At 37.2% G+C, this 14,328-nt stretch overlaps 1 protein-coding gene across 4 annotated transcripts in view; it reads left to right on the forward strand.

Moving 5' to 3' along the window:
* Positions 1-194: 194 nt before the first annotated feature.
* Positions 195-14,328, forward strand: part of map3k13 (mitogen-activated protein kinase kinase kinase 13) — a 62,817-nt gene continuing 48,683 nt past the window's right edge. For 2 of the 4 annotated variants that reach the window (XM_079881939.1, XM_079881941.1), the window contains exon 1: positions 195-287. The gene's annotated coding sequence lies outside the window, so the exon portion shown is untranslated. The remainder of the gene's footprint in view (positions 288-14,328) is intronic. The other 2 variants (XM_079881944.1, XM_079881942.1) reach the window with 2 other exon arrangements.

Raw genomic sequence — 14,328 nt, forward strand, 5'->3', positions numbered from 1 at the left:
TTAGTTTAGCTCTGTAATAAATTAAGAATTAGTGAATAAAACGAGTGAAGGCAAGAATGCGCTATAAAAAAGGAATATTCCGCACATTTACACGCGTTTGTGACAGGACATTCAGCATCATCGGCTCGAGGACGCGACTCTATGAATGGGAACGCGTTTTTGTTATCTATTTTTATCCCATCGCTGGTGCAGGTGCACAGGAAGTGACGTGTGCGCTCACGAGACTCGCATTAAACCATCGGGATTAGATCCGAGGACAGTCGAGCGGAGAGCAGCCGAGTTAAACGGTAGGATTTCATTCCTTCCTTTTATATATTGCCTGGTTTTGGTTTCCGATCGCTTATAATTGCGTGTGGAATGAACGCTGACATGTTTTGCGCGTTTAAACGGTTTGTTTATGTGTGTGTGAGTGAGTGAGAGAGAGAGAGACGAGTGTGGGTGATCATCATCGCTCGCCTGATGTGATGTAGAAATATCCACACAGTTGTTTTACAAACACCACTTCTTGTTTTAACATGTTTTAAATCGCAAAACGGCTTCGAAATACATTTATACAAAAAATTCTGAGTTGTTTCAACCCATTTTTGGGTCAAATATGGACAAACCCGACCGTTGTCTTAAATTCTTAACCGTTGGTTTAAATGTTTAAATTAAAACGTTAAACCCAACAGTAAGGCTTGTCCATATTTGACCCAAACATGAGTTGAAATAACCCAGTATTATTATTATATTATTATTTAAGAGTGATTTAATGTCCCTGCAGGCTAAAGAGCTATTGGCCAAATTCATAGCTGTTTATCGTGTGTTTATATATATATATGTGTATGTATTTCATCTGCAGCTCTGCCGTCTATGGGCCATTGAACACAGAGGACACTAGTTAGATGAAGCCTGTTTGTTTCTCTGCCAAGAATGTGACTTGTCCCGCAGCCTCGATGCAGATGCACCGGCTGGAACAAAGCTTTCACATCACAAACTGACCAGCCTGATTGTTGTTGGAGGATATAAACAAATCTTCCCATTCTAGTCTGCTTAAACAAGGCTGGCAGATCTAGATGCATAGACGAAATCTGTTTGCAATCGCTGTTTTGTTTGTGTATACTGTGTTGTTAAGTGTAAATGTATAGTAGAGACTCACAGGGGTTTTATTTTAGTAGTTTAGAGGGTTTGAGGCAAACGTTTTGTGAGTTGGTTTCTATTTCATCCGCTTCGTAAGCCTTATAAAAGGTTATTTAACGGTAGGCTCCTATTGTGACAACTTGCCCCGCTCTTCCCTGCTTGGTTGCATATCCAGAAAACTCTGATAGACTAAAGACAGCATGAAACTAATGTAGTCAGCAGTTATTTTGGCATCATGTAGCAAAGTTTAGAGCCTGTAATATAAGTAAAGAAGCTGATGTGTTGCTGAAACAAGCTTTGCTTTAGATTTTGTTCGTTTTATTTGACCTCATAAAACCTGACATTAAATAATAGTCAGATCAATCTTTTTTTTTTTTATATATAGAACAGTTTATTGAACCCTTAGACAAAATATACAAAAGTTTGCATGTGTTTTGTATCACAGTTGATGCATCAGGCGTTTATGAAAAAAAAAACACTTTAATTTTATTCAAACTAAAGAAAATATGCAATTTAATGCAGATTCTGATATTTATATGGCCAAAAAGTTTGATGAAGTTCTGATGTAAATCAATGAGATCTTTATAACAGTATAGCAGATGTTTACATAAAATATAAGCTGTCACTCTATATCTCCAATAATATCTTATTATATTTAATGCCTAGTTTTATGATCAAAGATCTGAATAGTTTCAAAGCATATAATGCAATGCAATACAATGATGATTGAGAGATGAACAAATAAACCTTTCTCAAAAGCTGATGACGGATCATATTTGATTTAAATTTACAGTATGGATAATCAAGCAAACTTAAATTGCTTCAGTCCCATTAAGTGTCTTGAAATATTACTGACAATATAAATGTTATTCTTATGTTAAAGTTTTTTCACAGTGAGCCAGGAGCTGAAGATGAACTTTTAAAAGGGCTTTAAATCATTCAGATGACAGAAGGCATGTAGTAGATTGTGTGAAACAGGTTTTTCAGCGACGTTGTGATCATTGAGAGCCCTTAGAGATTCATGTATGTATCAATAGTAGTTTTATAGGGTTATGGTTGCACAATATTTCAGAGTGATGTTGGTAATGCAGTGTTGAATTCTTCTATAGATATGAAATACGATATAGGTTTTCTTTGGTCAGTAGAGAATCTTGTTGAGCATGTTCAAGTCAGCATGTTTATTGCAAGCTATTTGAATTATACCTCATTTGGTTTAATGACCGGTTTTACATGCATGAACACAATTGCGATGTATTGGCCAAGCATTTGTGCATTTGTGTAAAGTATGCATTTAAATGTGGACGTGTGTGAGTAATGAGACGCTGCCTGTCTGTCCAGCATCAGTCGGCTGAGACCGAGACGGGTGCAGTTACAGGTCACTCTCTCCAATTTAGCAAATGTGGGTGTTCCTCGTCCTCCTCTGCACCTCTAATTAAGCAAATGCAGCCTCTCGGCTCCAGCTCAACCTATTATCTTTGTTTTTTTTTTAAGTGTGATGGAAGGAAAGTGGATAGTTGGCACCCGCGAGCAAACGTGAGATTGCAAATGTGTGAGGGATTTTGCAAGGGCTAATTTACATGGACCCAATTTAAAGCAATACTTAATGTAAAAGTAGATGTTTGTGCACTATATATTCCAAGTCCTCTGAAGTCATGTGATCCAGTTCAGATATCCTGACGAATGAGATTTGAGAGAACTATTCCTGTAATGGCCAAAAAGCTGCATATTATCACATTAAATGGCAATTGACCGTTCGCAAAGACCCTCCCCCTTTAGTTACTGTTGCTATGTCCAACAAGCCACGCCTCTTTCACGCCACACACCATGTTCTCACACAGTGAAACACATCGAGGTGGATAGAGGACACTGACAACACACTGACAGACAGGACAGACCAGCTTACTTTTGATATGAAACAAAGTCTCACCTTTCAAATTTGGTCATTTTTTTTTAAAGAAATTTAAACAATAAATACCGTTTTGTGTCTCTTTTTATGTGTCTAACAGATCGCTCAGTTAAAGCTGCTTGTGAACCGATCATCTCTTCCTTCTAGTTCATTTATAGCATCAAATAAACATGAATGAACATCAGAAGGAATGTTGTTTTAACCGTGGAAAGACGTCAGTACACTCCGTTTTTCCAAGTTCAAATCCTCCAACGTTAATCTACTAACTCTCCTGACTGCTTTGTCGGACAAAAATGGCGGATTCGGCGGATGGCGGATTATGATTGGTCAGATCGCCTGTCAATCAAACTCCCTGCGAAGGGTCAATTGAGAAAGAAAACGGATGCATTCGGTCTTAGTGATTTAATGCATTCTGTCATTAATCTTAATCAAACAACAAAATACAAAGAGAAAATCACTTCTGTAGCTTTAACAAAGATGAATTATATTTAATTTATTCAGTGAAGACTATGCAGTGTTATTTTACATGTGATTATTCAATTTCTGTAGCTGAATACTGTGAGACATGCCGTAAAAACATAAAGCACTGCTCATTTCATTGGTATCTTTGTTCTGTTGTGTTCATCTATGCTTGTAATTAGTTTATTATTTTCTATGCAGATGCACTCCCCGACTAAAACACCTCAATCAGTCTAGAATGATTAATTCTTTACAGATAGAGTTATTCAATGTCATCTGGCGAAACTGTTTTTTCCAATATCGTGCAAGACTAATCGAGAATATCATCTGTCAGGTTTGTGAATGCAAAAAGACTTATTGAAAACCGGCAGAGAGCGAGATGCTCATGTGTCCTCTTATGATTCAGCATCTGATTTCTTATATAATCTCTCCACTGAATCATATGCAAATAGGACACTGAGGGTCTCCTGCTCGCTACACTACAGCTGCACAGAATATATCCAATAATATCTCTCTATACTGTGTAGAAATCCAGAATATGCCATTGTTTCATGTAGATTCAAAATGTTTAATGTAATCTACACAGCTTTCACTACATTTGCTCAAACTATATTGAATAATTTCCATGTGTATATGCACTAGTGCAACAATACATAATCATAAACGGCAATATTTACCTATGGATTTTTCAATAAAACATTTTAATGCATGAAAATTGGCTTGCAGTAAACATCATGGTTAAGGCACTCATGATATGTCGTTTCCCAGAAGTGTCATCACAAAGGGAGGAGTTTAGCGAACGGGAAACAGTATTTATGTAATTGACATGTGGGACACATCCCTGTAATCCTGGAGAAAACCTCTCCTTCTGCTGTTTCATTTTCATAAGCTCACAGCGACTGTCAGGTTCACTCATGTATGTGTATGAGTCTGTTTGTTTCATACGAGAGAGACCTTGATGTCTGTGTTTTATCCTGTTCTTCTGGCTCACAGTGGTCCGGCCGGCAGCTTCTTTTGTCCTCTGTGAAATACTAAGTAGTGTTTGACTGATAAGGGTTTTTAATGGCAGATGCTGATAGTGATCTCTAGAGAATATTTTTATGGTGCATTTCTAAATCTCAAGAGGGAATGATGCACACGTGGACATTCAGATCATGTGTGTTTAAGCAGAAGATACCAAACAATAGATGCATCCCAGGCCGAGACTCAGGTTTCCCTCATCTCCGTCTCCTTCCAGTCTTTCTCAGAACTCCATTCATCCATTTCTTTGTATCCGCTTGTTTCTTTTTTTCAGTTCTGTTGACTTTCACCGAAACTCAGTACACTGGAAAAAAAGGGTGTAAGATTTACTTTAGGAATTACTTGGAAACTTCACAAATAAATAAGAGAAACGGCAAGTAACACATTGAATTAAACATGAAATGGTGACATGGAAAAACTGAAATAGTATTTTCTTGTAATCTTTGCCTTATTTACAACTTCAGAGTAAATCCAGTTGCATTCATGCAAAAATCACAACAATGCTGTTGAGAAAAATCTTGAAGTTCTTTTGAGATTTTAAGTTTATATTTTAATCATTTAACATCAAATTTGTATATTCACTGACGGTTCTCTGATGTTGGTCAATGGTCACACATGACATGCCGATAAATCAATTAAATATGATTTTTTTTTAATCAAGTTTTATTTAAAGGGGTGGTATAATGCCCTTTTCACAAGATGTAAAATAAGTCTCTGATGTCCCCAGAGTGTGTGTGTGAAGTTTTAGCTCAAAATACCCCACAGATATTTTTATATAGCATGTTAAAATTGTCACTTTTTGAGGGTGAGCAAAAACGCACCGTTTTTGTGTCTGTCCCTTTAAATGCAAATGAGCTGCTGCTCCCGGCACAGGGGGCGGAGCTTCAACAGCTTGAGTCCTTTTACCTCACACGGACATACACTGAACATTTCAAAAACTTTTAGCCTTTTATGTTCAAACCGGAGTCAGACAATGATGGAGAAACTCAAGAAGAAGTGACAACATGTAGAAGCAACAGGACATTTCTGAATGGTTAGTTGATGAGTTTATGTAGCTTATGTGTAGTTATCTTCTAGTCATTGATTAGCATATTCTGTCTTGATAATCTATAAATCGTGTTCCGGGGGCGGGGTTTATGTAAATTCTAGGGTTGTGATGTCACTAACCCGGGAGGAATTCGTGTAGTCTCTACCAGCCGTTTGTTGTAGTCCTTAAAAAGAGATTTCTTTAAAAGCAAATATCTCCCTTTGCTTTGAACTTTGAGCGTTGTAACTTTGCAGATGTTGTTTATGCTCAAACAGCAACATTACACACTAACTAAAGTTAGAAAAGTGAAATCATAATCAACCACCCCTTTAATTTAATTTAAAATGATTCACTTATTTTAATTTGACATTGATTTATTTAATTTTTAGCTTTTCATCATCTCACAAGCCCCAGTTTGGGAAACCGGCACTAGTGGTAAAGAAAATAAAACGCGTTGGTTTTCGGTCCATGTCTATGGCTTTTAGGACATATATGTGACAGCTAAAAGTTGACGACAAATTAGCTTTTAGCATTCATACGTGTTTTAAAAAGTGTTTCTCCCACTACAGTAAAACAATGCAAAATTATTAATGAAATCATCATGTCCTGCAAAATTTTGTTCAGTTAAACGGAATAGTGTCCCTTCCTGGTTGTGATGTAATCTAAAGGTTATTGGATGAGCCTTTTGGTGTGTTTCTCCCAAATGTCTCCCAAAAAAAGGAAAATCAATGGCGCTCATTGCCAGTTCACGGGTGTTTAAAGGGTCTTTGTGCATTAGACTAAATCCATCAGTTTCAGAGAAGGCTGGTCCACCTCCAGGACCATCGCTCGCTCTGACCTCGTGTGTTTCCTCTCATCCCCCTCAGCTCAGCGTGTGTTTTCTCCTGCGGAGTGACATTTCAGTAATGAAGCGATCTCTTCTCTCTGCAGGGCTTGAGCAGTGAACTCAAACACTAACAGCACACACTTCACTGGCTGCCCTTCAAGGACAGATCGTCTTGAATTATGCAGCAAGCAGATCCATGAGTGGTTCAGTTCCAGCTCTGAGACCGGATGAACACATGCAAGTGTTAGGTTACCCAAAAATTAAAATTCTGTCATCATTTACTCACACTCATGTCGTTCCAAACCAAAGATTTCATCAAAAAGATCTTCATTTGTGTTCCAAAGATGAACTAAAGTCTCACAGGTTTGGAACGACATGAGGGTAAGCTTAATTAATGACAGAATTTATTAGGTATATTAGGACAGATATATTAATTTTTGGGTGAACTAACCCTTTAAAAGCCAGTCTTAATGGATGGCTGGTCAATATAGTTAAATTATTTATATAATATATATATATAAAAAAAGTCATAGTTATTTTATATTGAAGTTTTATGTTATTTAAAGTTCTTTGTTATATTGATTTAATTTTTTTATTATTTATTTTTATTTATTTGTTCATTCTTTCTATAGGTAAAAATCGCTCAGAAAACTAAAAACAGCAGTTGGTAAACTCAATTCATCTCTATCAACTCAAACTGTTTATTTCAGGGAATTGATTCAAAACTCTGATCCCGTTTACTCCTCATTACTCAGGAAATGTTCACAGAAGAATGCACATGGCGTTTGTCATATATTACAGTTTTTTTTAATGCGTTTTACTTACACAACTTGCGTTAAACATTATGAATCACAGTTCACAACAAATACATTTCCTAAAGGGGGTTTTACCTAAAAATATCAAGACTGCATATTTGATAACATTTAGGTAAACTAGTAAACCTTAGTAGTCGTCCATTGTGATCCATCCGTCCTAGCTGTCAATCTCATTTTCATATATGTGACCCTGGACCACAAAACCAGTCACATGGGTCAATTTTTTTAAATTGAGATGTATACATCATCTGAACGCTGAATAAATAAGTTTTCCATTGATGTATAATTTGTTAGGATGTGACTATATCTGGTCGAGATACAACTATTGAAAATCTGGAATCTGAGGGTGCAAAAAAAAGTTGTTCATTTATGTTGTCGAGATTGTGCTGCATTCACTCACAAAAATACATGTTTTACATATTTACGATAGGAAATTTACAAAATATCTTCATGGAACATGATCTTTACTGAATATCCTAATGATTTTTGGCATAAAAGAAAAATCTATCATTTTGACCCATACAATGTATTGTTGGCTATTGCCACAGATATACCCGTGCGACTCGTGATCCAGGGTCACATGTGTAAACTGTTTGTTTGAGAAAAGAGAAATAAAAATGTCACCCATCTTTAAATGTAGGGTTGAGTTTGGGAGGAGTCTAGTGCGTTTGTAAATCCCACAATCCAACAGTGATTGGACTTGCTTGAATGCATTTCATCTTGTTGTGATTGTATCGGTGTCTTTAAACCAGAGAAGTGCACTAAGCAAACAGCCATTATGACTGTGCTCTTCTTCTGAAGGATAGACTTATTTAGCTTTTCTAGTGTATCATACATTCAAGTGTGTGTGTGTGTGTGTGTGTGTGTGTGTGTGTGTGTGTGTGTGTGTGTGTGTGTGTGTGTGTGTGTGTGTCCTTCCAGATTTGTGTGCTACTATAATTACGAGCGCCTGCAGCGTCTCATGGGGAGCGCATTAATACACACGAGTGGAGAAATAAAAATCATAGTGCACACACACTCACTCCTCTTTTCTCCTCTTTTCCTCCTCTTTTCTCCCGTATAGCCAATATACATCCGATAATCGCTATTTACAAGTATTTTTGATGTAGAGTAGCCGTTAAAAAGTTGATACTGAATAAACATGTCATTACAAAAAATGTTATTATTATTTTTATTAATATATTATTTGAAAAAAAATTATCTTGATGGATTCAAACCACCAGCTCCACATTTTAAAAAAACGTAATGACAAAAAGCTATTTTTTTTTAAAGGAGACATATCATGCTTTTAAATCGTTCCTTTTTACATATAAATCATACATTTGTAGTCTATATAAAGCGGAACTGCAATGCTTGGGTCTGAATTCCTCATTATTATAGCTCCACAGGCCCCTTTTCTACCCCTTTTCTGAGGTGCTTCTGAGAGCAACTCGTTTTGGTGCGGTCTCTTTAAATACAATTGAGACACTTCATACCCCGCCCCCTCTCCAGGATGCAGAGGTGACACTCGGTTCAACTCCACCCCGTTCGGCCATTTTTGTAGTTTGACAGCAGAGATACGATTATCTAGCGGCACAGAAACTTTTTATTCACACGTTATTAACAAAATGTCAACAACGGAAGACTTGTCCAGCCAGCCTTACATGTTCGAGCCAGAGTCGGAGCCGGAGCGAGATGAAAATGAAGACGACGAACCTGCAGAACAACGTCTTCATATGGATGTATCACAATGGTGTGTTACTGTATTTACACATGAAACTTTGGTCTTCCGACCTTTTACCACCGTGTCGATTTATTTGGATTAATATGTGCGAGGGAGAGAGAGCAAGACAGCGTCTAGTTTGGAGACGGTGTCTTGTTTACACTTTCGCCTGGCTCCGAAGAGAGAGAGAGTGCGTGCGCGCGACCGGGTCCTTCTCTCTCTGCTCTCTCTCTCTCTCTGCTCGTTCTTTCAGTTAAACATGCGCCCTGTCACAAGCGCGGCAGTTCATCTACATTAGACGGTGTAATGAAGCGTGTGGGTTACTACATCCAACAACCGAACATTTTAACTTACCCTCTCGTAACTTCTGCATCTTTTAGCTTGGACTACAAAATTGCAGCGAGAAATAAAAATGGCGGATTGCTCGAAGTGTTGAGCCGGTAGTCGATGTCCTTATTTGGCAGTTCCGCTGCAAATACTGTGACGTAATAGTTCACAAAACATCATAGATAACAGAAAAATCGAAACAGGTTGAAAAATAAGGCCAAAACAGAATAAAGATATCAACGAAGCACCTGAAGAGAATAATTTCAACTTTTCTGTACTTCTAAACACTCCAAATATACAACAAAATGCATTTAAGGGCTAAAAAAGTGGATTTAGCATGATATGTCCCCTTTAATAAAATAGTTCTGATTTGCTTTGCATCTAACAAAACCCCAATAACATGCCCTTTTTCACATACCCCATGTTTCTTCATTACTTGCAATAATATTATTGAGCCGATAATATTATGCCAATAATGTTATTCAGTCCTGGCCAGTGATATCTATGCAGTTTGGGGTCAGTACGATTTTTTTTTTTTATGTTTTTGAAATAAGTCTCTTCTGCTCACCAAGCCTGCATTGATTTAAAAAAAAAAAAAAAATACTCTCCAGTCTTCAGTGTCACATGATCCTTCAGAAATCATTCCAATAGAAGCATTTCTGGATATTATCAGCGTTGAAAACCGTTATGCTGCTTAACATTTTTGTGGAAACAGTGATACATTTTATTTTCAGGATTCTCTGATGAATGGAAACTTCCAAAGAGCAGCATTCATTAGAAATTTGAAATAATTTGTAACATTATAAATGTCTTTACAGTCAATTGCATGTGTCCATACTGAATAAAAGTATGAATTATGCATGTATTAATATGTATTAAACGGTGGAGTATAGTCACATATAACGCTCAAGTTCTGTTTCTCTCTGCATTAGTATTCATCCCATCATCCTCTCTGTTCTCTGTGGTCTTCCCCTTGTTTTCTCTGCTGTTAAATCTTTGTTCTTGTACTGAGGTGACTGGATGACGGCCAGGCCTCTGTTTCATGCATGTTTAGTTCATTTCAGGTCTTGTTCCTCTGCAGCTTCTGGAATTCCTTTATCTTTTTTTGGAGCGTTGTGATTCGGTAAAATTGTGCAATATATTTAAATATCATGACAATCTGCACTTTGTATTTTGTCTATTCAATTTTATGTCATTAAGTAAGAGCACATTACATGTTTTCAGATCAGACTGTTGAATTAATTTTTGTGATTTAGTTCAAGTTGTCAGTCTTGATTCATAACTCGTGATTCATTGATTTGTTTGTTATCACTTAAAGTTGTTGTCAAAAGAAAATATTCGCAGAAGTCACTGCGTGCCATTTGTGATAAATGTTTAGTATAAATATCCATCTGTAATAAATATAGCTGTCTATGAATATTGGGGCATTTAATATGATTTTTCATCTAGTGACAAACATTGTGGAAAAATTTTATTATAGAGTATTTTACTTTTATTATTTATTTGTACAATATTTTACTTCTTACATTAACCATTTGAATCTATTCGACTACAGTAACTATTTGGTTGAATTTTTGTCGAACCTAAGAAAATGTGAAAGTTAAATTCATTAATCTGGTGCACTTTGACACGCAGTACAAAATCTCCAATTAGGGCTGCACGATATTGGAAAAAAATTACATTGCGATATTTTTTTTGGCAACGATATATATCGCGATATTGCGAGCCATCAATCCAGGCTAAAGTCAATAATTACCATTCCATGTTATTAATAATTCCACTATAAGCAAGCTTCATTACAAGTAACAAAAGGCCACTTAATATTTTATTCCAGAAACATATTTCTCTCAGAATTCGGTGAACGTTCTACACAGGACCTAACGTTCTTGGACCCGAAAATTTGTTTTCTGTGCTGATTCAGTGACGCGTTCATGTAAACGGCACCTAGAACCAGCAAAAGTAATGATTAATAATATGTAAAATATTACAATGAGACATTTTAATTGTTTATTAATAAACAAGTGTTTTCTGTTGACAATACTGACTCGCGATCTTCGCAGCAGTGTTCGGGAGAAATGCACTTTTCATACAGATTTTTTTTTTAATGGTTCTGTTTAAAAGTAGAGATTTCTGTACATAATAGTTATATTTCTATTTTTTTTTTTACTATTACTATTATTATTTTTAGGTGTGTGAGGCGAGTAGGCTACCTTTTATGCTTAGTTTCGGTTCATGGATGATAGTATAATCTCCAGTTCAGGCGCTGGCTGCTATAATTAATTTTTATTTATTAGGCTAAATCCAGGAAATTGTATAATGAAATACTGATTAAAATTAAGATACAATTAATACAAAACGAAATTCGTTTTAAAGAAAGGCTTTGTGATTTCTGTTTGAGGTCTCTGTTAAAGTTTTAAAGCAGTCTTTTAGTGCGGCTTTCATAACGGTCGCGTCCGTAATGTCACGTAACATTGTTTTTTCCTCATAAATGCGAACACGAAAAATAAACGACTTTTTTTAAAAAAGACAACCATCCACAACTTTATAATACTTCAGCAAAGTAGCCTACCTCTTTTTGGTCAACATCCTCCTTTTTGTAGACGAAATAGGCTAGTAGTAGTCCTAAATAGCTGATTTTGACTTTTTTGCGGCGGATCCTCTTCGTCGCGCATTTTTAGCTATAGGATTGCCAGTGAATGTTGGCTGTGAGCGGTGAGCGCGGCACAGCGAACCAATCACTGTGCAGGCACGCGGAACGCGTATGTCACCCCAGCAAAAAGCCATACAACAAACTCGTGTTTACTGTGTGCTACCCTGGTGCTACCGTTCTCTTACACTATGGTACTAACGTTACCCTTCACATCGCATGTTCCGGCGATGTGACTATCGCTCATTCGCACATCGCGATGTCGATGTTAAAACAGAATATCGTTCAGCCCTATCTCCAATCCATATTCAGTGTTCAAATCAAACAAAGAAAAAGTCAGTGCGTTGACTTGTACCTGAACTTTAAAGGGGACTCGAACCTCTTTTTAGTTGTGATATAGTGTCTCGGCCTACATTACACCACATAATACTAATAATAATAGTGTTATAATATTATTCCTATGACTGTAATAGCCATATATTGTAAAACAAATCCACTGAAAAATAAATAGAACTTTCATAAGTAGTTTTGTCCTAAATTTCTGTACATGCAAGAGATAAACCTGTGACGGAAACTGGAGTAGAGCCTTTATTTAGGCAGAAAACAAGTTTACAAACTAATATTCCATAAAAAAACAAGACTTGATTTTGCTTTTTGATCTCCTGACGCTCTGAATGATCAGTTTACTTCTTTATTGGCTGTTGAAGGTTTTGTGTGACTCCACATTGAGCTGCCGGTAGATAACAGAGTCACTGTTACATAACTCACCTGTGTCCAGACCTGACGAGGCGATCAGCGAGCGCTGTAATCTCAGACTCTGTGTGTCTGTCAGCGTCTGGCAGGCCCGACTGAACATGCTACACGGACTCATGCATGTCTGAGGAGAGCGCGATACACACGCTGAACCCCTGAAGTGCGTGTGGCGCTATCATCTGATCTTTAATGCACGGCGTGTGCATGTGAGGGTGTGTGTGATTGAGGGTTTGTGTGTTTTGGCCCTTGCGCTGTTGACTTTAAACCGTGCATTAACCTCTCGGACAGGACGACATCAGGGGTGTAAAACATTACAGACTCGACATGTTCCTCTTCCAAACCATTTGTTTGTGAAATGTCTTTTGTATAATTTATTTGTGGTTGAGCGATGTGGGTTTTTCAATGACCTGTGTGTGTGTGCGTGTGTGCGTGTGTGTGGATGGATGGATGGATGGATGAATAAATGGATGGATGGATGGATGGATGAATAAATGGATGGATGGATGGATGAATAGATGGATGGATGGATGGATGGATGGATGGATGGATGGATGGATGGATGGATGGATGGATGGATGGATGGATGGATGGATGAATAAATAAATAGATGGATGAATAAATGGATGGATGGATAAATGGATGAATAGCTGGATGAATAGCTGGATGGATGGATATACGGATACTTGGATGCAGGGATGGATCGATATATATGGATACTTACTTGGATGGATGGACGGATGGATGAATGGATGGATGGATGGATGGATGGATGGATGGATGAATAAATGGATGGATGAATAGATAGATGGATGGATGGATGGATGGATGAATAAATGGATGGATGGATGGATGAATAAATGGATGGATGATGGATGGATGGATGAATAAATAGATGGATGAATGGATGGATGGATGAATAAATGGATGAATAGCTGGATGGATGGATATACGGATACTTGGATGCAGGGATGGATCGATATATATGGATACTTACTTGGATGGATGGATGGACGAATGGATGGATGGATGGATGGATGGATGGATGAATAAATGGATGGATGGATGGATGGATGAATAAATGGATGGATGGATGGATGGATGAATAAATGGATGGATGGATGGATGGATGAATGGATGGATGGATGGATGGATGAATAAATGGATGGATGGATGGATGAATAAATGGATGGATGGATGGATGAATAAATGGATGGATGGATGGATGGATGGATGGATGGATGAATGGATGAATAGCTGGATGAATGGATATACGGATACTTGGATGCAGGGATGGATGGATATATGGATACTTACTTGGATGGATGGACGGATGATGGATGGATGGATGGACGGATGTGTGTGTATCAGTATATATAATGTGTGTATATTTAAACACACACAGACTACTGGTCAAAAGTGTGGAATAATAAAGGATTTCTAAAAATGTTGTTTTCAGAAGTCTCTTCTGCTCACCGAGGCTGCGTTTATTTGATCAAAAATACAGCAAAACAGTAAAATTGTGAAACATTACAATTTAAAATCTTTTCTATTTAAATATATTTCAACGTAACTTATTCCCATGATGGCAAAGCTGAGTTTCAGCAGCCAGATATCATATAATAAAACCATTTATTAATATTTCAGCAGTGATTGGTGTTTTTACGGATCATGTGATCGAGCCGTTGGTTTACTGGAACGCGTGTGAACTCATTCCCGTCTTCAGAGTT

Source organism: Squalius cephalus (assembly GCF_949319135.1).
Source record: "Squalius cephalus genome assembly, chromosome: 9".
In the NCBI taxonomy this organism is placed as follows: Eukaryota; Metazoa; Chordata; class Actinopteri; order Cypriniformes; family Leuciscidae; genus Squalius; species Squalius cephalus.